This window comes from Palaemon carinicauda, chromosome 37, assembly GCF_036898095.1.
Source record: "Palaemon carinicauda isolate YSFRI2023 chromosome 37, ASM3689809v2, whole genome shotgun sequence".
Lineage (NCBI taxonomy): Eukaryota > Metazoa > Arthropoda > Malacostraca > Decapoda > Palaemonidae > Palaemon > Palaemon carinicauda.
Genome location: NC_090761.1, coordinates 73212233 through 73237098, shown reverse-complemented (window position 1 = coordinate 73237098; position 24866 = coordinate 73212233). Strand labels below are relative to the sequence as shown.

General features: G+C 33.1%; 2 long non-coding RNA genes across 2 annotated transcripts; one reads left to right on the top strand and one right to left on the bottom strand.

The window, feature by feature from the left end:
* Positions 1-5958: 5958 nt before the first annotated feature.
* Positions 5959-7935, top strand: LOC137629394 (uncharacterized). The gene is made up of 2 exons (XR_011041486.1): positions 5959-7549; positions 7687-7935. It is a non-coding gene; the product is annotated as an uncharacterized lncRNA (long non-coding RNA).
* Positions 7936-8464: 529 nt separating this feature from the next.
* LOC137629393 (uncharacterized) lies at positions 8465-13670 on the bottom strand. The gene is made up of 5 exons (XR_011041485.1): positions 13525-13670; positions 10748-10872; positions 10445-10571; positions 8866-8995; positions 8465-8598 (listed from the first exon to the last, which is right to left on the bottom strand). It is a non-coding gene; the product is annotated as an uncharacterized lncRNA (long non-coding RNA).
* Between the last annotated feature and the right edge of the window lie 11196 nt (positions 13671-24866).

Below are 24866 nucleotides of genomic sequence, written 5' to 3'. Positions count from 1 at the left end.
TGACTGATATCAAAATGTTAGTCGCTCTGTTCCACGTCTTAAGCATGACTGAGATCAAAACTTTAGTCGTTCTGCTAAATGTCTCCAGCATGACTGATATCAAAACATTAGTCGCTCTGTTCCACATCTTGAGCATGACTGAGCTCAAAACTTTAGTCATTCTGTTCCATGTCTCCAGCATGACTGATAACAACACGTTAGTCGCTCTGTTCCACGTCTTCAGCACGGGTGACATGGAAAATTTAATTGCATTGAAATCTTAGCGACTCAGCTATTCAGAATGTCAAGATGACATTTTTGATGGACCGTGTAGTTTATATTCAATTCAGGCATCTATTCTGGTGAAGGAGACATCTGTAATATATGGTCTTCATCTTTATGAAAAGCTTTAAAATGTCAATATGAATTATTTTTCGTTTGGCAATCTTGAAGAGTCTTTATATGCGGACGATTTGGAGAATAAAACGAAGGTGAGTATGGTAATTTTGGGCCTCTCCACACACACACACACACACACACACACATATATATATATATATATATATATATATATATATGCATATATATATGTATATATATATGTATATATATATATATATATATATATATATAAATGTATATATATATATATATATATATATATATATATATATATATATATATATATATATATATATATATATATATGCACACACATTATGTTTAATCATGCCTGGTGTTTGGCCACAGCAGATTGGTAATGTTGGGAGATTCTCCTCTGATCGCTCATAGCAAACCAACCTATTATAAATGGCCTTGATGAATACTGCTTTGCTGATCATGGCAATACGCAAACCCTTTCACTACGTCAAGGTATCCCTACTGAGAAAGGCTCTGTTTATATATATGGATGTATATAAATGAATACAAATATACATGAACATATATCTATTAACCAACTCCTGAACAATAGATGATAAACAAATCCGATAAAGAATCCCAATGCATTTAAACGAAAATATAGACGCCTAGTTCCAAGCTGGAGTCGTTAATAAATCAAACAATGTTGAGCTAACATATGATGCATAGTCTCCTGTCGCTCGGAAGTCGGAGGAGCAGAGGAGAAGAGTAAATAATTTTGTATCATAACACAATAACACAACGACCATGTTTTATCAAGTCTTTCATAAGCAAAGTTGAGTTAAATGTCCATGCTAGGATTTATTCATTATGATGCTCAATGTATTGCGGTGAGATGTATTAGTTCAGGTTTTGTATAATGAATAAATTTTTTTGATATAAAGTCTATATATACATATATTTATGTATTGTATGTGAGTGTATATGTTTCTATCTATCTAGTTATATATAAATATACATATGCAGTATACATTTGTGCAATATATAGGTATTTATATATAGCTCCTTAAATGTTTCTAACTATCTGTCTACTGTATATGCAAATATACATATGCGGTATATATTTGTGCTATATAGGTATGTATGTTCAAATATCATCCCTATATAATAAAGAACAAGTGTTTGGTTATATATATATATATATATATATATATATATATATATATATATATATATATATGTATATATACATATATATGTATACATGTATATTTATATATATATATATATATATATATATATATATATATACATATATATATATATATATATATATATATATATATATATATATATATATATATATATATATATATATATATATATATATATATATATATATATATATATATATAGTCATTTTTACGTGTCGCGCACACTAATATATACTGTGTGTGTGTATATATATATATATATATATATATATATATATATATATATATATATATATATATATATATATATACATAAATTAATATATACTGTATAAATTTAAAATACTGCTTAAAAAAAGCCACCAACATAAAAGCTATAGTGGGGCCCTTTAACTAGTTTTATCCCACATAAATGACTCCATTATAGCAGCAGAACAACACATTTTTACAAAATTGCATCAGGTCATTTTTACAATAATGAACCATAACAGTAACCGCAAAAATGGTGCAGCCTTTGTTAAGGCTGTCAAAAATGGAAAAATATTCAGCGAGTTTTTCTATATTTCATTCTGCTTTTCTGATAGTTTGTAATATACTGGAATTATCTTTTGAATAATTTACGCTAAATTAATATATTCTATTTTGTAATATTTTGAAATTCTTGTCTGATTAATTAAAACTCAATATCACCTAATATATTTATTTAGAATTCTGTATCTGTGCCGTATACGTAATCCATCATGTACTTAATTTTTTTTATTTATGTATTCAAGATTTTGTAATACTTTATAATGGAGATTCTTACATATAGTACTAGAGGGGCACTCAGTAAAGCGCATACCTCCTCTACAGCAGTTATTTCTCGACCTTTTGCTTGACCTTAACCTTGACCCTTGACCTTGACATGTATTAATAGGCGTGGATTTTCATTGACTCCAATATGAACAAAGTTTGACGTCTTTGTGATAACGATGTCTAAACTTATGGCTTATTATGTGAATTGGACATTTTGTTTGACCGTGACCTTGACCTTTGACCTTGAACTTCCAAATATTAATCCTTTCCAGCTTTTTACTTAAGTTAATCCCTGCAAGTTTCATTACTCTACGATCAAAATTGTGGCCAGGAAGCTGTTCACAAACAAACACACACAAACAGAGGTTAAAACATAACCTCCTTCCAACTTCGTTGGCAGAGGTAACTATGAAGTTGCAATGCAAAGAACATTACTATAGATTGCAAATCCTCATTCCATAAAGCATTTTTATTCCCAATTCGAATGAAATGAATATTGCACACCCAAAAGTAGGAAGATAACACCAAGACGTTTAAATGCAATTTGCATTGATTCAATATTAATTAATTGCAAGAAAAATTAATTCATTAATTTTTTCATTAGCAGGTGAGGTTTAAAACACACGTTACTGCATTATTAAATCATGAAGGGTATTAATATCTTTTGCCTACTGATGGTTGCAAGCAATATGCAAGCTTGATGTTTATTCGGATTTTGCATTAATTGTAACAGTTTCCTATTGAAAGGAGACACTACAGAAATATTAGAAATACTCCCCAATTCATGATTGATATTTTCAGCATCTGCATTCAGACATTACATATTCTTTTCGAGTTTTATTTTCCTCATTTATATATTAGCTTATATCGTAAATCTACCATAACTTATTTACTCGAAAACATGTCATGAAATATATATGGGTTAGGGAATGTTTTTTTTTTTACCATTCACATATTTCTCTATAAATTTCCTTTTGAAACCAATGACATTTTTTTTCTCGCAGTAAGTTTCTCTTCATGCCTTATTATCCTCATTTGTATATCTTATAAATCTACCATGATTATTATTACTCTAAAACATGTCATGAAATATAGATGGGTTTGTGAATAATTTCATACAACTTTCATCCTTTTCTGTACATTTCCTTCTGAACGATATTTTCCCCTCGCAATAAATTACTCCCCATTGTTATATTATCCATGATGCTGTTTAAACCTTCTGTCATAGTTTTCTTCAGATTGTCGCATTGGGGCGCGCCGTAGTCTATATTGTACCGTGGTGCTGTCAGGTTGTGTTCCTCCCAGAAAAAAAAGAAAAAACAAGTGATTGGATTCAGGTAAATATTATATTTGTATGTACAGTTTTTAAGGTTAGTTGCGTGTGACTATGCAATTATTTTTATACATTCAAGAGTTAGGTTATTTAGGCTACGGTATATTGCTTTTAACCAATTTTGTGATTTCAATTTAATTGGTAGATTAGTTAGGTTACGTCATATTGCTTTCAACCATTTGTTTTTATTTCAATTTAATTGGTAGATTAATTAGGCTGAGTAATATTGCTTTCAACCAATTTTGTGATTTAAATTTAATTAGTAATTAGTTAGGCTACAGTATATTGCTTTTAACCAATTTCGTGATTCCCATTTAATTGGTAGATTAGATAGGCATGGTCATATTGCTTTCAACTAATATTTTCATTTTCATTTAATTAGATTAGTTAAACTACGGTATATCGCTTTCAACAAATTTTGTGATTTCAATTTAATTGGTAGATTAGTTAGGATACGTCATATTGCTTTCAACTAATTTCGTGATTCCAATTTAATTGGTAGATTAGTTAGGCTACGACATATTGCTTTCAACCAATTTTGTGATTTCAATTTAATTGGTAGATTAGTTATGCTACGTCATATTACTTTTAACCCATTTTGCTAAGCTATAACCCTAATTGGAAAAGCATGATGCTATAAGTCCTGGGGCCCCAACAGGTAAAATATCCCAGTGACGAAAGGAAACAAGGAAAAATAAAAATTTTTTTAAGAGCAGTAACATTAAAATTTATATATTACGAAAGTTTCAGAGATTGGTTATTGTATGCAGTCTGCATTTTTTGTTGAGAATTTCATTTTGTTTCCTAAAACTTAGAAAATTTAATTCGTGCAATTTGCTATCAGATGGCAGTGATTTTTATTCGGATTTAGCTAAAGTTCCAGTTAATTGGTTTTCTCTGCAATCGAGAGAATTTTGAAATGTTCCAAAAGTTAATTTAGGAACTAAGTATAATATCCAATGGAAGGTAAATGTAGGTTATTTTCATATGAGAATGAAGTTGATACTTTAAAACCTGAAATTGGGACTAATAATTTTTTTTTTAATTTTAAACATCTATTGGCTTTAACCTAAATAATGATTGAATGTAAATATTTCAGTTTGTCCAAACTTACCAATCAATTTACAACGATTTTTTACATTTTAGTTTTTTGGATATAGTTCTTTAAATGCGTTCTGAAACATGTAATTTTTAACATTAATATTGCACTGCAATTCTAGGTGTTGTGTAAATTTATAAGGCAAAAGTTCCATCCCAATTTCTTGCCGTAAATATAATTTTCTATTTAAACATCCTGATTGATTTTACTAAATTAACTATCAGTCTGGTGACTATAGCTATATTAAGTGTGGAAATATAAAGTCTAGTTATAACATTAGCATCTCTCCAAAAGCTAAAATGTAGAGCAGGCTGAATGTAGAAAGGAAAAAATACTTTTAGGGTTTGGTTAAAAACCGTAAACATCAAATAATGATGGAAACTCTTCTGAAGTCGTATATATTTGTCTTCTACTGGAGTCAAGATTTCTTCGTGTTTGGATAAACTTTTTAACATCTAAATTAGTAAGTTGAATGTTTGGTAATCCTCTTGGTTAGTCAATTAGAGAAAAAGTACTATATTTAAGTATTTTAAGATATCAAATATTTCAGTAACTAGCCTAATATACGGAGCATTTAATTTTTCAAACCATATAGTAGAATGAAATTAAAGCAGGATAAGGCAGTATTAAAAAAGTTTTTTTTTTTTTTTTAACATCTGTGACGCAAAGTTATGACAAAGGTTCTGATCATTGACATATAAAGGACTACGAAACAACTTGAAACTAGTTTTAATTAAAGTAATTATAGTTTCAATAAAGTTTCTAGGATCACAAATTGATGACCTGGAGTTATGATTGTCCCGAACTTTTAGTACTGTAATTGGTAACCTTTCGACCAGAAACTTTAGGCATTAGATTATTAGTCTGAGACTGGATTATTATGAATACCAAGAACAATGATTTATTGCAATAATGATTGATATTATGCATTTGTTTTTTATATTTAGCAAACCTTTCCACTAAGAGGCAAAGATTGTTTTGATTGTCTGCTTACGCCTGTATTGAAAGATGTAAAATATTCTAGTAAATTTCATGATAGGTTTTATAGACCTAGACCATTATCTAAGATAACTAGACTATTTCCATAATTTTTGTTTAAGATAATGGGACCAAATTGGAAGCAATGTCAGCAAATTTGTAAACTGTATGCCATTTGCGTTAGTTCTCAGAAGCATAAGTTAACTTGCAAGTCTATCTTTCCAAACTTTTAAAACTTATACCTAATGTAACCTGTTTGCTTTCTTTTCAAGTAGCAGGGCCATTTTCATACATAATAGCATACATATCAGTCTTTAGATAGTTAGATATAAATCTAAAACTTGCTTGTGTGGAAACCATGTCCGCTTTGTTTAAAATTATCAAACATTAAAAATTTCAAAGTAATGAATCAAGTATCCAGTTTTTACGATAAAATTTTCTTTTGCAGACTGGTGTACGTAGTGTTTTAAACTGTGAAGTCAGAAGGAACTCCAAGAAACAGATTGCTTCTACGGAACTAAGAGGTTAGGAAGATGATCAAGGCCCTTCTACTCTGGCATAAAGTTGAGCAAAAACTATATCGTTCTACTACGACACATCTTTAAGGTTTGAAGAGCTGGACATTAAGATGGCAGAGGTTACGAAGACATCTTTTTTACTGCGGCATTAATATAGTTATAAAAAAGAATGAGTGTCCCCCTTATGGCACTATGACTTTGTGAAGTAACTCTGCATTTTACTACAGCACTAAGGTTACCAAGAAAGAAATTAACCGTTCATCTAAAGAATTCAACTATATGGACCTAACTTGAGGCTATGAAGAAAGAATTGGACTTCTACTAAGACTTTATTTCAGCTTATAAAGTAGAAAAGCTTTCCAATTTGAGCTAAACAGAGCCGCAAGGTATTCTTAGGTTACGAAGAACACTGCCCTCTACTACAGAACTTGAAGACAAGATCATTGGCTATGGCACTGAGGTTACGGAACTTTGAAAGTTCATTGGCTACAGCACTAAGGTACTTAGAGGTTACGCAATATTGAAAGGCTAAGGTTACAACGATATGTAGCACTTTGGGAGGCTGCACAGCATTGCATAAGTATAAGAGGATGTGGCACTTCAGATTACACAGCACTGAAAGATTGAAACTAGTATCTTTGAGGCAATGTATCACTGAGATGGTTATGCAGCGTTAAAACACTGAGGCTATGGTGATTTTGAGTTTACACACTAGTGAGACTAATGGCCTACAGCTGCTTGAGAGTCCGCAGCATTAAAAGAATAAGAACGGCACATAATGGGTAGGCACCACAAAGAATGAGGCTATGGCAAGCTGAGGCAAGGCACCACTTTAAGGAAAATTGGCTGTGGCAGACTGGGAACACTGAAAGAGCAAGAGGCTAAGGCATGCTGAAGCCAGGCACCAGTGAATAAATGAAAGCCTACGGCATGCAACACTAAAGTATTGAGGCTATGGGACTGAGGATATGCAGCACTGAAGGTACAAGATCCTGCGGCACTGAGGATATGCAGCAATGAAGTGGCTATGGCACGCTTTAGAATGCAGTACTGAATAAGGGGCAATGGGCATGCTGAAGGCATAAGACACTACGGTAGGCTGAAACAATGAGTGACTAAAGAAAAATAGGTATTGGTAAGCAAATTGAAGTCATGTCATGCTGAGGGGCAAGCAACATTACGGGAACGAGGTGTACGCAGCATTGTGAGAAACCAGCACTGATAGCAGCACAGAATAAAGTATAGCAGAAATGCAGCAGGAAGAGGAAACGAAGTATAGCAGAAATGCAGCAGGAAGAGGAAACGAAGCATAGCAGAAGTATAGCAGAAATGCAGCAGGAAGAGGAAACGAAGTATAGCAGAAATGCAGCAGGAAGAGAAAACGAAGTATAGCAGGAAGAGAAAACGAAGTATAGCAGAAATGCAGCAGGAAGAGAAAACGAAGTATAGCAGAAATGCAGCAGGAAGAGAAAACGAAGTATAGCAGAAATGCAGCAGGAAGAGAAAACGAAGTATAGCAGAAATGCAGCAGGAAGAGAAAACGAAGTATAGCAGAAATGCAGCAGGAAGAGAAAACGAAGTATAGCAGAAATGCAGCAGGAAGAGAAAACGAAGTATAGCAGAAATGCAGCAGGAAGAGAAAACGAAGTATAGCAGAAATGCAGCAGGAAGAGAAAACGAAGTATAGCAGAAATGCAGCAGGAAGAGAAAACGAAGTATTGCATAAATGCAGCAGGAAGAGAAAACGAAGTATTGCATAAATGCAGCAGGAAGAGAAAACGAAGTATAGCAGAAATGCAGCAGGAAGAAGTAGTATAGCAGAAATGCAGCAGGGAGAAGAAACGAAGTAGTAGGAAGAGGAATCAACTGCCTCAAGAAGAAACCAATAAACATGAATGGGCCTAACCACAATTTTTTTTTCTAGTGTAAATATATAGTATAAATGTAAAATTGTATATTGGTAAATAAAGTACATTTTTCTTTCTATTTTTAATTCTTTTATTTTGTTTCTATGATAGTTTTCGGTCTTGGTCTTTTCAGAAAACTACAATTGCTTGTATTGAAAAGCTCCAATCGATTGTGCAGCAGCTTCTTGACCTGCTTAAATTTCCTTCCACACTAGCTTTTTCCATGACACTTCAATCTATCATTTTGCAGCTTTGACCTGCTCAAGACCTCTCCTTCTACACCTTCTACACTTGCTTTTTTCCTTAGCGCCCCAATCCTTATTATGTGCAGCAGCTTCTTGACCTGCTCAAGACTTCCACACTTTTGTTCCTCTACGTCTCGTACTCCACTGCAGCTCATATTTATTTCTCTAACCTGAAAGGAGGAGAAGTGTCAGTTATGATAGGTGAATTGGTATCTTGCTTAAAAAACTTAGTGCATCAAATCATTTAGAAATCTGCACAAGATGACTTCTTGGAACTTAAAACTTCAAAACTTTTACACCAGATATCTAAAAAAATCCTAAAAACTTCTACATCAGACTATGAAAATGGTGAATTTTACTACCAATTATCCATTATAAAAACAAATATTTAGCAGTGTTTATGCATATTAAAATAGCCATAAATGAAGAAATCTTACCTTGGTATTTGAAATTTTCGTGGAAATCTTGCAGGTATTAACAACCTATGGATTGCTAAACTAAATTAAAAGCAGGAAAAGCACGACTTAGTAGAACTCCAGGCTGCAACTTTGTACAACTTCGTTTTATCTGCCGATTGTATAAGGTTAATTATTACAAAAATTTAACTGGTAAAAGTTAATTATGGCAAAAAGCATGGCAAAACTTAATTACAACGTTTTTAAACAATTCAAATAAAAGGTCAGTTTACTCTACTGGTGAAAATTTATAATTCCAAAATACTAATGAACATACCATACGATCATATTATTCATGGAAGTTTAATGTGATTCGTTCATATGTTACTTTAAATGTCCCTGCAGTTGTACAGTATAATTATGTAATTGAGGTTCCTCAAACATTACTCAATATCTTAAATTTATTTGATACGAATATTTTAAAAGAAATACAAGAGTAAATATTTCTAGGGTGTTTTCATATGGAAAAGAAAACTCTTTAAATACAGTACTGCAATCGAGGCTATTAGTTACAGAGGGGGGTAAGCGCCAAATTTTAGAAAAATGGAGAAAGGGACATTTAAACTTTGATAACATTCAATAAAAGAACTTTTGAATTAAAGGAGCCTGAAAGCTGGGGATTGGTCATAAAATTTACAAATCTTACGTTGATGTTGCAAACAATCTATATTTGCATTAAAATATATAACCTACGCTAATTACGTGAATTGAACGCTCTTCTTAACCTTTACCTTTAATCTTGCTCTACTAAAACTTAATAATTTCCAGCTTTTTACGCAAGTTAATCCCTGCAAGTTTCATTACTCTACAATTGTGTAATAAGCTGAAACACTTACTTTACAAAGTTTAATGGAAAGTATCTATGATAACTTCAATCAAGAAGCTGGTTCGATTCCTGATAGCTAAATCAGCCCCCCTCCCCCTGCCAGTTAGATTACTGGAAATAATTTAGAATAATTGGTATGCGATACATTGCTACATGTTTACACATCAAAAACCGTTGATGCTATGAACCCTAAATTATGTCATACGGGTGTGATTAGATATTGATTTAGGCTAAACAACCCTGCATTCAGGTTTGACTAATCAAGAGAATAAAATTCAGAAGGGGTTAGGCACCAAGATATAACTCAGCAAGTCCAATAGCATAATTGCAGCCAGGAGACTTTAGAGTACGCCACAGAGGTTTAATAAATACTAACTACGTGAGTAATAGACTAATTAGTTCCAGTATTTATTTTAGTGAAACTGATCAAAATCTTTAATAATATTGGCCACAATCTCAAAACTTATTTTGGCGAAACATTTCTAATATATAATGCATCCTACGTTACACTGCTGTGCAAAACACCAGTTATTTTAAATCAGGATGGTATATATAATTTTGCAAGTCATTTTAATACTAAATTCTGATATATAGCTTAGCAAAGTTGATTTCACTAAACATTTTCAAGGTATTTTATAGCTGGATTATGATTTAACTTTACATATTCAATTCCTCTCAATAAGAAGATTTACTGAAACAAAATTCAAATGAAAACTTAACTTTGATGAACAATACCCATGTGGTTCATAATTTCTGAATTCTAATGAACAGTCCTGATGTAAGCTCTTGGTCCTACTAGCTTAATGTCCTTGCGATAATTGTAGTCCTTTTGGTTGAATAGCCCCCTGTGGTAGGTCAAGTCCTGGAAGGTAAAAAGGATGAGTTCAGATATCTATAATAGTTTGCACAAACTTAAATCTAGCGTAATACACCCTTAACTTCTTAATGAGGATTGGTAAATATGTAGCTAGGCAAGGTACTGTATCTATATTCCCTTTTAAACTCTCAAGATTAAAAGACAAGATAAACGAAACTTACCTATCTTAATCATTTAGTCATACAGAGATCAGATGCTCTTGACTGATTTATAAAGTGATGAAATAAAAACAAGGGTGTAGCTTTTTCATTTTTGCTGCATCACAAAGCCTTCGTATAAGAGCTATCTGAAATAAGAATTCATCAAGAGTTAAGTTTAACATTGCAATAAAAGCTTGAATAAAATTAACTTGAAACTTTACAAATTATTCATTAGCACCATTTACATTGTACATTAATACAGCCAAAAAACATTCCATTTATGGTAATATAATTATTCCTCATACCTGATTATTTCTAAAGGTTGAAGGGTAAGATAAAGTTCAGATAGCACATTGTTTGCACAGCAGTAAAGTTAGTACAAAGTAAATTTACACAAGGCAAAGCTACTGCAATGCTTCCTTAATTAACTCTAGGAATTTTAGATAATTTTATATAAAAATTCCTTCAACACTAGAGTCATTTTAACAAATTCATTTTTACCAGCACCGACGTAAATTTAAGTTACCTCCACAAATAATACCGTAAATTCAAGTTACATCCACAGGCAACAGCGTAAATTTAAGTTACTTCAAAAAACACCAACGTGAATTAAGTTCATCACAAACACTGACGTGAATAAGTTCTCATCACAAGCAACGCAGTAAATCAATGTTCCTTTCACAAGCAATGCTGTAAATTAATGTTTCCTTCACAAGCAACGCTGTAAGTTAATGTTCCATTCACAAGCAACGCGATAAGTTAAATGTTCCCTTCACAAGCAACGCTGTAAGTTAATGTTCCCTTCACAAGCAACGCTGTAAGTTAATGTTCCCTTCACAAGCAACGCTGTAAGTTAATGTTCCCTTCACAAGCAACGCTGTGAGTTAATGTTCCCTTCACAAGCAACGCTGTGAGTTAATGTTCCCTTCACAAGCAACGCTGTGAGTTAATGTTCCCTTCACAAGCAACGCTGTAAGTTAATGTTTCCTTTACAAGCAACGCTGTAAATTAATGTTTCCTTCCCAAGCAACGCTGTAAATTAATGTTTCCTTCCCAAGCAACGCTATAAATTAATGTTCCCTTCACAAGCAACGCTGTAAATTAATGGTCCCTTCACAAGCAATGCTGTAAATTAATGTTCCCTTCACAAGCAACGCTGTAAATTAATGTTTCCTTCACAAGCAACGCTGTAAATTAAGGTTTCCTTCACAAGCAACGCTGTAAATTAATGTTTCCTTCACAAGCAACGCTGTACATTAATTTTCCTTCACAAGCAACGCTGTAAATTAATGTTCCCTTCACAAGCAACGCTGTAAATTAATGTTCCCTTCACAAGCAACGCTGTAAATTTATGTTCCCTTCACAAGCAACGCTGTAAATTGATGTTCCCTTCACAAGCAACGCTGTAAGTTAATGTTCCCTTCACAAGCAACCCTGTATATGAATGTTCCCTTCACAAGCAACGCTGTAAATTAATGTTCCCTTCACAAGCAACGCTGTAAGTTAAATGTTCCCTTTACAAGCAACGCTGTAAGTTAATGTTCCCTTTAAAAGCAACACTAAGTTAATTTTCCCTTCACAAGCAACGCAGTAAGTTAATTTTCCCTTCACTAGCAACGCACAAGCAATGCTGTAAATTAATGTTCCCTTTACAAGCAACGCTGTAAATTAATTTTCCCTTCACAAGCAACGCTGTAAGTTAATGTTCCCTTTACAAGCAACGCTGTAAGTCAATGTTCCCTTCACAAGCAACGCTGTAAATTAAGGTTGCCAGTGCTCTAAATTAAGGTTACCTTCACAAGCACCACCGTAAATTTAAGTTACCTTCAACAGGCACTACAGTATATTTAAGTTGCCTCTACAAGCAACATTAAATTTAGGTTACCTTCACAAGCACCTCAGTAAATTTAAGTTACCTATATTACCATGAATTTAATAACGTTTAACATAGAAATATTTATCTATAGGTAACACCGCCATAGATTTAGTTAACTAATATCGCCGTAAACTCGAGTTACATTCAACACCGCTATGACGTACGAGGTTAGGTAGGAAATTACCAAGGAATTTATGTAGCAAATTTTGTTCTATTTAAGATAACCCAATCTAATGAAAAATCTACAGAGTAACTTTCCGTTAACCATGGAGTTTATTCAAACCTATAAGCCTCAAAAGTAACTTTTCCCAACCTGTGGAGTCAATCTGTAGATTTAAAACATCCACTAATAAAACTAATTACTTGTATTTAAAACACATCCACGAATAAAACTAATTATCACATTGATTTAAAACACATCCACGAATAAAACTAATTATAACATTGATTTAAAACATCCACGAATAAAACTAATGCTCACTTGGCTTAAGAGCAGACTCTTGGTTAAGATTTTTTTTTCTTTTTTTTTTTTAAACAATGGATTGAAAATTAGCGTATTCAGCCGACATCGAAATAGACATTTTACTATAGGATTAGTATCCATGTTTTAGACAGAATTAAGAGGTCAATTCTAAACTACGAAATCTTGACCCTAAAATGCATTCACAGCCGGGTATCGAAATTAAAAAACCTAACTTACAAAGGACAGCAAACCACACAAATACATTTTGGACAACCTGCGTCATGGAAGAAAATTTAAACTACCTAACTAACAAATACCACTGTGAATACTCTCAATCATAAGCGTAATTACCATGAAAACTAATACATTTTCAAAACCTAAAACATACAAATTACATATGGGAGCAGAGCCCTTTACTTTAAAATTATTAAAATGGATAAAAAAATGGTGATCACTTACCACTTACTTCACATATCGTAGTCCAATTCATTTTCATCCTGGTTCCACGTCAATGCATCAGTGATGAGATTCACAAATATTCACTTTTATAAACTTAGGTATTAGCACTTCGGAGTTTGTAGACCCACAAGGCCACTTTTTCCGGATTTTGTTTCGAAGTTAATGGCCGTTATAGCTCTAACCAGCAGCAAGGACCAAGTAACAGGAAGAGTAAATTAGTTGAAAAGGACAAGTAAACTGTGTTATGGCAAGGAATGCATATACAGAAAATGGGGAAAATGGTCAAACGATACACGAAAAATTTATCGTTTTTATAATTTAAAATAAACTATGAGTGGAATAATACAAAATAAAATATTAGCTCTGCTTGAGATCTTCAAATGAATGAACTCTATAAAGAAAAGTATAAAGAAACTATTTTAACCCATGATTAGGACGAAAAAATCTAAATTAACTATATGGGTACATGGAAAATCCCCAAATTTCTACTCTGCCAGGGTTTATAGAGTGATTTTTTTTATACTAATCACAATTTACAAATGTAAGGCTGGGTTATATTACAAAGAATTTGAAAAGTATTTTATCACTTCTAAGTCGATTATAATATGACTATTACCTGTTAAATTATTGGTGTACATTTTTTAACGTTGATTACAATCAGATTATATTACCTTCTGTTTTGATGGTCTACACTTTTGACGTCGATTGCAATCTGACTTTATTACCTTCTGTTTTATTGGTATACATTTTTGACGTTGATTGCAATTAAATAATATTACCTACCGTTTTAACGGTCTACACTTTGGACGTCAATTGCAATCTAACTTTATTACAACTGTTTTGATGGTATACCTATTTGACGTATATTGCAATCAGATTATATCGTCTACTGTTTAGATGGTCAACACTTTTGATGTCGATTGCAATCTGACTTTTTCACCTTCTGTTTTATTGGTATACATTTTTTTTTGTGTTGATTGCAATCAGATTATATTATCTACTGTTTAGATGGTCTATACTTTTGGCGTCGATGGCGATCTGACTTTATCACCTGTTTTATTGGTATACATATTTTGTGTTGATTGCAATCAGATTATATTATCTGCTATTTAGATGGTCTATACTTTTAACGTAGATTGCAATATGACTTTATCACCTTCTGTTTTATTTGTATAAATTTTTTGTATTGATTGCAATCAGATTATATCGTCTACTGTTTAGATGGTCAACACTTTTGATGTCGATTGCAATCTGACTTTTTCACCTTCTGCTTTATTGGTATATATTTTTTGTGTTGATCACAATCAGATTATATTATACTACTGTTTTGGTGGTCTACTCTTTTGACGTCGATTGCAATCTGCCTTTATTACAGCAGTTTTGATGGTATATACTTTTCACATTGATCCTAATCCAATTATATTGCCTATTGTTTTGATTGATTACATTTTGGACGTCAATTGCAATCACATCATATTACCTGCTGTTTTCTTATTGTATATTTTCGACGTCGATTTTTATCAGATTATATTACCTGCTGCTTTGGTGTTGATCCTTTTTGACGTCAATTATAACCGGATTATATTACCAGCAGCTTCCGTGTTGTACATTTTTGACGTCAATTACAACCAGATTATATTACCAGCAGCTTCAATGTTGTACATTTTTGACGTCAATTACAACCGGATTATATTACCAGCAGCTTCAGTGTTGTACATTTTTGACGTCAATTACAACCAGATTATATTACCAGCAGCTTCAATGTTGTACGATTTTGACGTCAATTACAACCGGATTATATTACCAGCAGCTTCAGTGTTGTACATTTTTGACGTCAATTACAACCAGATTATATTACCAGCAGCTTCAATGTTGTACAATTTTGACGTCAATTACAACCGGATTATATTACCAGCAGCTTCAGTGTTGTACATTTTTGACGTCAATTACAACCGAATTATATTACCAGCAGCTTCAGTTTTGTACATTTTTTACGTAAATTACAACCGGATTATATTACCAGCAGCTTCAGTGTTGTACATTTTTGACGTCAATTACAACCGGATTATATTACCAGCAGCTTCAGTGTTGTACATTTTTGACGTCAATTACAACCGGATTATATTACCAGCAGCTTCAGTGTTGTACATTTTTGACGTCAATTACAACCGGATTATATTACCAGCAGCTTCAGTGTTGTACATTTTTGACGTCAATTACAACCGGATTATATTACCAGCAGCTTCAGTGTTGTACATTTTTGACGTCAATTACAACCGGATTATATTACCAGCAGCTTCAGTGTTGCACATTTTTGACGTCAATTGGAATCATATCATATTACCTGCTGTTTTGATGTACATTTTCGACTTCAGTTACAGTCTGACTTTATTACATTCTGTTTTGATGGAGTATATTTTTGATATAGCATAGGGCTTAAAGTCCAGTGCGCGCGATCTCTCTCTCTCTCTCTCTCTCTCTCTCTCTCTCTCTCTCTCCTAATTCACCACCTAACACCACTCGAACGATCAAAACCCCGTAATGAACTGAAACGATGAACCGTGAAGGTATGAGACGCATCAAGGGTTGGAGGAAATATCCTTACACCAGAGCAGCGAAGAGAGGGGATCACTGAGACACTCAAGAGGCCGTGGAATTTTACTCTAGATAATTAATAACCTTATGAAGAATCTTTGAACGAATTTGATATATTTTGGTATATATGATTTTGGTATTTAATTTGCCTCTTCAAATACTGTCCTCTTGAGGTGAAGGTGATCAATGTGGCTGAAAAATTAGGAGGTTTGATTTGACCCTTTTATTTTTATGATTAATGAAAGTAGGGTGTATATATATATATATATATATATATATATATGTATATATATATATATATATATATATATATATATATATACTGTATATATACTACTGTTTTCATGGTCTACACTTTTGTCGTTGATTGCAATCTGACTTTATTACAGCTGTTTTGATGGTATATACTTTTGACATTGATCATAATCCAATTATATTGCCTAATGACTTTCAACCCAATCACCCCCAAAGTCTGATCAAATTGTCCGTGGATCATGGTCAATCATCCCATTGATTTTCATGAGATTTGACCAAATAGTTTTTGAGCTTTGTGACTCATTTCTGACCTTTTTGTGACCTTGACCTTCACTTGTACCCCCAATCACTCCCAAAATCGGACCAGATTGTACATGTATCATGGTCAATCATCCTACCAAATTTCATGAGATTTGATCAAATATTTCTTGAGTTATGCGAATCTCAAACGCACAGACAGACAACGCCTATGCAAACATAACCTTCACCGCAACGAAGTTGACAAAAGTCACTACAAAACTGAGTCCGTGACTGAGAGAAGTTCAGCAGTAACTACAGAACTGAGTCCGGGATTGAGAGAAGTTCAGCAGTAACTACGAAACTGAGTCCGTGATTGAGAGAAGTTCAGCAGTAACTACAAAACTGAGTCCGTGACTAAGAGAAGTTCAGCAGTAACTACGAAACTGAGTCCGTGATTGAGAGATGTTCAGCAGTAACTACAAAACTGAGTCCGTGATTGAGAGATGTTCAGCAGTAACTACGAAACTGAGTCCGTGATTGAGAGAAGTTCAGCAGTAACTACGAAACTCAGTCCGTGATTGAGAGAAGTTCAGCAGTAACTACAAAACTGAGTCCGTGATTGAGAGATGTTCAGCAGTAACTACAAAACTGAGTCCGTGATTGAGAGAAGTTCAGCAGTAACTACAAAACTGAGTCCGTGATTGAGAGAAGTTCAGCAGTAACTACAAAACTGAGTCTGTGATTGAGAGATGTTCAGCAGTAACTACAAAACTGAGTCCGTGATTGAGAGAAGTTCAGCAGTAACTACAAAACTGAGTCTGTGATTGAGAGAAGTTCAGCAGTAACTACAAAACTGAGTCCTTGATTGATAGAAGTTCAGCGGTAACTACAAAACTGAGTACATGATTGATAGAAGTTCAGCAGTAACTACAAAACTGAGTCTGTGCTTAAGAGAAGTTCATCAGTAACTACAAAACTGAGTCCGTGATTGAGAGAAGTTCAGCAGTAACTACAAAACTCAGTCCGTGCTTAAGAGAAGTTCAGCGGTAACTACAAAACTGAGTCCGTGATTGAGAGAAGTTCAGCAGTAACTACAAAACTCAGTCCGTGCTTAAGAGAAGTTCAGCAGTAACTACAAAACTGAGTCCGTGGTTAAGAGAAGTTCAGCAGTAACTACAAAACTCAGTCTGTGCTTAAGAGAAAACTTCAGCAGTAACTACAAAACTGAGTCTGTGCTTAAGAGAGAAGTTCAGCAGTAATTACAAAACTGAGTCCGTGATTGAGAGAAGTTCAGCAGTAACTGCAAAACTGAGTCCGTAATTGAGAGACGTTCAGCTGTAACTACAAAACTGAGTCCGTGATTGAGAGAAGTTCAGCAGTAACTACAAAACTGAGTCTGTTCTTAAGAGAAGTTCAGCAGTAACTACAAAACTGAGTCCGTGATTGAGAGAAGTTCAGCAGTAACTACAAAACTGAGTCTGTGCTAAAGAGAAGTTTAGCAGTAACTACAAAACTGAGTCCGTGATTGTGAGAAGTTCAGCAGTAACCACAAAACTAAGTCCGGGATTGAGAGAAGTTCAGCAGTAACTGCAAAACTGAGTCCGTGACTGAGAGAAGTTCAGCTGTAACTACAAAACTGAGTCCGAGATTGAGAGAAGTTCATCAGTAACTACAAAACTGAGTCCGTGACTGAGAGAAGTTCAGCTGTAACTACAAAACTGAGTCCGAGATTGAGAGAAGTTCAGTAGTAACTACAGAACTGAGTCCGGGATTGAGAGAAGTTCAGCACTAACTACAAAACTGAGTCTGTGCTTAAGAGAAGTTCAACACTAACTACAAAACTGAGTCTATGCTTAAGAGAAGTTCAGCACTATCTACAAAACTGAGTCTGTGCTTAAGAGAAGTTCAGCACTGACTACAAAACTGAGTCTGTGCTTAAGAGAAGTTCAGCACTAACTACAAAACTGAGTCTGTGCTTAAGAGAAGTTCAGCACTAACTACAAAACTGAGTCTGTGCTTAAGAGAAGTTCAGCACTAACTACAAAACTGAGTCTGTGCTTAAGAGAAGTTCAGCAGTAACTACAAAACTGAGTCCGTGATTGAGAGAAGTTCAGCAGTAACTACAAAACTGAGTCCGTGATTGAGAGAAGTTCAGCAGTAACTACAAAACTGAGTCCGTGATTGAGAGAAGTTCAGCTGTAACTACAAAACTGAGTCCGTGGTTAAGAGAAGTTCAGCAGTAACTACAAAACTCAGTCTGTGCTTAAGAGAAAACTTCAGCAGTAACTACAAAACTGAGTCTGTGCTTAAGAGAGAAGTTCAGCAGTAATTACAAAACTGAGTCCGTGATTGAGAGAAGTTCAGCAGTAACTGCAAAACTGAGTCCGTAATTGAGAGACGTTCAGCTGTAACTACAAAACTGAGTCCGTGATTGAGAGAAGTTCAGCAGTAACTACAAAACTGAGTCTGTTCTTAAGAGAAGTTCAGCAGTAACTACAAAACTGAGTCCGTGATTGAGAAAAGTTCAGCAGTAACTACAAAACTGAGTCTGTGCTAAAGAGAAGTTTAGCAGTAACTACAAAACTGAGTCCGTGATTGTGAGAAGTTCAGCAGTAACCACAAAACTAAGTCCGGGATTGAGAGAAGTTCAGCAGTAACTGCAAAACTGAGTCCGTGACTGAGAGAAGTTCAGCTGTAACTACAAAACTGAGTCCGAGATTGAGAGAAGTTCATCAGTAACTACAAAACTGAGTCCGTGACTGAGAGAAGTTCAGCTGTAACTACAAAACTGAGTCCGAGATTGAGAGAAGTTCAGTAGTAACTACAGAACTGAGTCCGGGATTGAGAGAAGTTCAGCACTAACTACAAAACTGAGTCTGTGCTTAAGAGAAGTTCAACACTAACTACAAAACTGAGTCTGTGCTTAAGAGAAGTTCAGCACTAACTACAAAACTGAGTCTGTGCTTAAGAGAAGTTCAGCACTAACTACAAAACTGAGTCTGTGCTTAAGAGAAGTTCAGCAGTAACTACAAAACTGAGTCTGTGCTTAAGAGAAGTTCAGCACTAACTACAAAACTGAGTCTGTGCTTAAGAGAAGTTCAGCACTAACTACAAAACTGAGTCTGTGCTTAAGAGAAGTTCAGCACTAACTACAAAACTGAGTCTGTGCTTAAGAGAAGTTCAGCAGTAACTACAAAACTGAGTCCGTGATTGAGAGAAGTTCAGCAGTAACTACAAAACTGAGTCCGTGATTGAGAGAAGTTCAGCTGTAACTACAAAACTGAGTCCGTGATTGAGAGAAGTTCAGCAGTAACTAAAAAACTGAGTCCGTGATTGAGAGAAATTCAGCTGTAACTACAAAACTGAGTCCGTGATTGAGAGAAGTTCAGCAGTAACTACAAAACTGAGTACGTGCTTGAGAGAAGTTCAGCAGTAACTACAAAACTGAGTCCATGATTGAGAGAAGTTTCAGCAATAACTACAAAACTAAGTCTGTGATTGAGAGAAGTTCAGCAATAACTACAAAACTAAGTCTGTGATTGAGAGATGTTCAGCAGTAACTACAAAACTGAGTCAGTGATCGAGAGAAGTTCAGCAGTAACTACAAAACTGAGTCTGTGATTGAGAGAAGTTCAGCAGTAATTACAAAACTGAGTCCGTGGTCGAGAGAAGTTCAGCAGTAACTACAAAACTGAGTCCGTGATTGAGAGAAGTTCAGCAGTAACTACAAAACTGAGTCCAGGATTGAGAGAGATGCAGCATCCAGTGATGCTACCCCTCTACAGATGCCAATTTCTCAAATGATCAACTCACGCGAATCGTTTTATTCCGCTTCCCATAACGAATACCTGGGCGTGGCCTTTTTTACTGCATAAGCTAAGCCTCCATTGCACTGACGTAATCCTAATTGGATGTATTCATTATTCATCTCGCGTTGCGATGATGCCGATGAATATTTACTTTGACGGGGAAGCATTTAGTTAATTGAGTTTTATTTCCAAGTAAAAAAAAAAAAATTCAGAGTTGAACATTGAAAAGAATATAAAAAAAAAGATACAAAAGGATGCAATGTAAGAATGAAAAATAGTCTTTTTATATAAAAAATAGATAGTTTCGAACAAAATATTTCAAATAAAAAATGGTTTACAGTACGATATATAAAAATATAAAAATAAAGAGATATATGGTTGAATATTTTAGAAATAATCATTGGATGAAAAAATTACAATGTAATTATAAGTAATGGGGGGGGGGGGGGTGGGAGGGAACTGAACTTAGCGTTATAGAGCTTAGAAGATAGATATGGAATCTTACAAATGAAAACCAATTAAGAGAATTCACTTGTAAAGTATTTACGGAAAGATTAAATTAAATCATATAAAAGAAGAAGAAGAAGAAAAAAAGAATTAATAATGATATAATTCCTATTGAGATAAAAGAAGAAAATTATGTAAAATTTGTTGAAAATTTTGCAACCGATTAACTTTGTAAACCTATGCCATTACAAAGAAAAAACTAATTATTATTCGAAAATTATCCGTGAAAATATACTGTTCTAAGCCGTATTTCAGTAAAATATAGGTCACCATAATTCTTACCACACTTTGTTATTATTTCTTACGTGTTGGTGACCGTAACACCATTCTTTAATATTAATATATTCGTTTTTAAAGCGGCAAATGCTTGGAAATATTTGGTCAAAGATTTTTACGGTTTTAAGGCAATTTTCTAATAGTCTACTCTATCATAATCCTGTTAATAAAAGGACCTAGATTTATTCAAACACACAGACAGTCAGACGCAACGAAATAATAAAGGTAACTGTGTTTTAAATCACAGTTCTTTAGTCATATGTCAAACTAATAATTTATTTTTACTTTAAACTTTCACCATAGGATATCAAATTCTGTTTGACGGCACCATGAGTAGTAAGAGGCTGTCCATTAAAGTACTCTAAATAATATACATACAAAAATGGACCTGAAAATGTTATGTACTGCTTTTCATTATGGAAATGCTATGAAGTTCCTTTTTTTTTGTAGATATGTTTGAATAGAGAATACTTTTGATCATTATCACTTTTATCAATGCTATTTCAACCACAGACTTTGATTTGACAAATGAATATATTATTATTATTATTATTATTATTATTATTATTATTATTATTATTATTATTATTATTATTATTATTTTTATTATAATTATTATTATCATTATTATTATTATCATCATTATTATTGTTATTATTATTAGTTAACCAACAACCCTAGTTGGAAAAGCAGGATGCTCTAATATACTACTACTACTACTACTACTACTACTACTACTACTACTACTACTGATAATAATAATAATAATAATAATAATACCCGGTGAAAATATTGCGTTTGTCAATAGATTTTTTCGAGCTGGAGTAAATGTGTAAAAACAATTTCCTCTATCATATGCAATTGCCGAATATTGCCATAAAATGATAAAAACTATAAACTGTATTCAGTTGGCTTACGCTCAAATAGTTTAGGGTTTAGTCTACCGTAGGCAGCTATTTTATCTATATGTAAATTTCTCTACGCATTTATTTTGAGAGAGAGAGAGAGAGAGAGAGAGAGAGAGAGAGAGAGATGGAATCAGTGGAAATATACAAACTGACTAAGTTAGAGAGAGAGAGAGAGAGAGAGAGAGAGAGAGAGAAGGAATCGGTGGAAATATATAAAGTGACCAAGTAAGAGAGAGAGAGAGAGAGAGAGAGAGAGAGAGAGAGAGAGAATTTAGTTAACTGATGTGTTCTATAGGGTTGAAGTTTCACGAAATACTTGGAATTAAATTGGGAAAAATGGTGATAGAATTATTCAAAATAGATTTAAGAGGGATATTGGTGAAAAGTTTCATATATAAAAGTTTTATTCATTGTCAGTCCTGACAATCTATTCATTGTTTACTTAATTTGTTCATTCCTCGTAATACCAAAACGGATTCATTGGGAGGTTAAATGTTTTAAGAATCTTTAGGAATAGTGAATATTAAAATTTATAACCTTTATGAAACAGTAGTAAATAGTCATAGAAATTTAGATATTTTCAGTAATAGTTTAAGTATAATCACCTCTCTTTAGATACTGTTTTGAATGATTGCTGAGATGGGATATTTTCGAATCTTATAAACACAAATACACACATGTGTGTGTTCATATGTGTATAGAGAGAGAGAGAGAGAGAGAGAGAGAGAGAGAGAGAGAGAGAGTGAGTGTATCTATCCAACACTTGCCATTATCAATATTTTTAATATCCTTTTATATTGCTCTAAAAGTTTTATTTTTCAATATATATATTTTTCATATTACCTAAAGTCTTAAAAAAGACTGTTATCTATTCAGGGGCTATGAAATGCATCAAGCTATTCCATACATGAAAGCAATTTCATATCTGTAGGTGTAACATCAATAAAAGAGTTAATATCAATTGAATATACAATATATAAATAAACTACATTATATGATGTAGAAAAAATAAGGTATCAAGTTAATATCACTCTGATTTCATGAAACCTTTCTCATCATAACTTAACCTCCCCCTGTTAATTTTAATGAACAACAATTACTTATATCTCCATCCTACAATTAAAGAGACATCATTATTACTATGCCTGGTTCTCAAAACACTTTTACTAAAATTAAGATTGGTTCATTTATACCAGGTCCTTCGAAGTGACCGTCCCTCCTTAATTTTGCTGTGGGATATTACTGAATAGAGACTCGGTTCTTAAATGTGTCTATTATGGAGGGGAACTGTTATTCGAGATGGCATAGATTGTTCGCTTGAAGGGTCGTGAAGATCAGTTCTATCTGTGGAATTGATTGGGAGTTCAAAATAGTCGTAGACCATGAAGACTTTCAGTAAAAAGTTTGGATGATAAGAACAGGAGTGGATATGAATGATCATGTTTGTTGTTTTTAATGTTTTTTTATCATAATAATAATGATTATAATAATAATAAAAAATAATAATAATAATAATAATAATAATAATAACAATAATGATAATAATAATAATAACAATAATAATAATAATGATAATAATAATATTATTATTCTTTTTATTGAAAATAGATAATAATAATAATGATAATAATAATAATAATAATAATAATAATATTAATAATAATACCATTTTTATTGAAAATAGATAATAATGATAATAATAATAATAACAATAATAAAATGTAGAAAATTCAAAAATACTAATATAGCAAATGCTTAAATAAACATCAACTGATAAATAAAATAGGCTTAAACGGAATAAAATATAAAACTAAAGGGGCAGTCTGAAGAGAGCAGGTCTCCACTGCTGCAGCTTATTTCTCGACCTTTAGCTCGACCTTGACCCTGACCTTTGACCTTAACATGTATTAATTGGCGTGGATTTTCATACATTTAAATGTAAACTAAATTTGAAGTCTCTGCCATAACGATGTCTAAACTTATGGCTGATTATGTGAATTGGACATTTTGCTTGGCCGTGACATAAACCTTGGACCTTGACCTTCCAAAATTTATTTATTTCCAGCTTTTCATATAACAATAAATCCCTACATGTTTCAATACTCCATGATTAAAATTGTGGTCAAGAAGCTATTCACAAACAATATATACACATACAAATTACAAACACACAGATACAAACACATAACCACCATGCAACTTCGTTGGAGGAGGTAATAAAAAAATATTTAGAATTACACTACTTTCTTATCTAACGCAAAGACATAAAAAAATCATTCTATTATCATCTAATGAAACAATTGCAACATAAATAGACAATAACATCATCGTCATCATCATCTCTTCCTGCACCCATTGATGCAAAGGGCCTCGGTTAGATTTCCCAAGTCATTTCTATTTTGAGCATTTAAATCAATACTTCTCCATGCATCCTTTTCTACTTCACGCTGAATAACAGATAATAATTTTTCCTCATAATAGATTTATTTTATGAAGAAGGAAATATTGTATTTATGTCCATAATGTATAAAAAATGGAAAATCACCCAATATTATTATTTCTAATTCTAGAATCTATTACTCACAGTATTAAAAGGAAACTTTGTTTTCTGATGTTTTTATACTGGTAATTCGTTATCTCTAAGGCGAGAGATCTGCTTCAATCAAAGAATATTGGACTAACGTTGACGCAACTGTGTCTTTTGAAGTAATGACATTTTATGCTTAGAATAGTGATAGAAAGATTAAGTTTT